This window comes from Bos indicus, chromosome 6 (genome assembly GCF_029378745.1).
Source record: "Bos indicus isolate NIAB-ARS_2022 breed Sahiwal x Tharparkar chromosome 6, NIAB-ARS_B.indTharparkar_mat_pri_1.0, whole genome shotgun sequence".
Lineage (NCBI taxonomy): Eukaryota > Metazoa > Chordata > Mammalia > Artiodactyla > Bovidae > Bos > Bos indicus.
In genome coordinates, this window is record NC_091765.1 from 63,042,059 (window position 1) to 63,043,240 (window position 1,182).

Genomic DNA, 1,182 nt, shown 5'->3' on the forward strand with positions numbered 1-1,182 from the left:
ACTGTTTTTTCAAGATTCAATTATATTCTCTATGCTTTATTTAATTCTGTAAGTCTATTATGTGATTTGGCTAAGAACTAACTATCCAAGGTTGTCTATATTTTACTCCCACTGTGTTGTTTGATTCAGAAGTTGATTTTCTTAAATTATCAGATACTCAATACATGCTCCATCTCGTGCAAATGATGACTAGATTTTTTTGCAAGTCTGTAGTTTTAAAAATGAATCCAGCCCCATTGACTGGTGTGCTTTAATTGCTGTAATTTAAATAATTAATTCTATATTTAGAAAATGAGTTCAAGGTGGTGTGTGATTAACCATGTTTAATGAAGTCATTACCTGATTAAAAAGCATTTCATGCCCATGACTGATTATATCCAAATGCTAGTCAATTTGATTTAAATTGTCTATATATATTTGAATTTGTTACAGTTTTTTGTTGTACCTACTATGATGAAAACTTGCACTGATATTCTATTATGGGTTATTGCTTACGCTTTATATTTATCTTTACCAGAAGTACAGTATAGGAAATAGTGTTCAACTCCACTAGAAACATCTTCAGGGAATGTTCTTGACTTAGGAAATGGTTTCATTTTGGAAGGTTTAACTTTTAAAAATAAAAGGGATTAGTTCAATTAAGAACATGGCTCTTTAGTGATCAGGCAGATGGTTGAATATCTGAAGCACTTTCTTATACATCAACTCTAGCTCAAATCTTCAGATATATAATGTATCAAACTTCAGTGTGCCTTGAGAAAGTACAGGATTTTAAAGAAAAGAAGTTTTTGAAGTGTTTTTAATAATAAAATTAAAGAGTAAGAGAATATTTTTTCCAGAAGACAAGCACCAGCTACTTTTCTTCTACACTGAACACAGAACAAGAGAAAATATAATTAAACTAAGAAATGAGTTATTTTAGGTCTTAGGGTTGCTTTGAAATTATAAACTCATTCCGCTATATGCTACAGTGCATTACTGAGGTTAGAGTATGATACTTTTTGGTAGAGAATTTTAGAGGCTTCCTGATGTCTCATGTGGTTTAGTGATATTACCTGAGTTACTACTTGAAGTAGTCAATAACTTTTTAAGGTTGCTTCTTCAATAGGCAATCTTATAGTGCTACAGTATGAAATTTTCATATTTTTTAGTGCAAAAGCATACTTCAAAGTAGAACAGGCC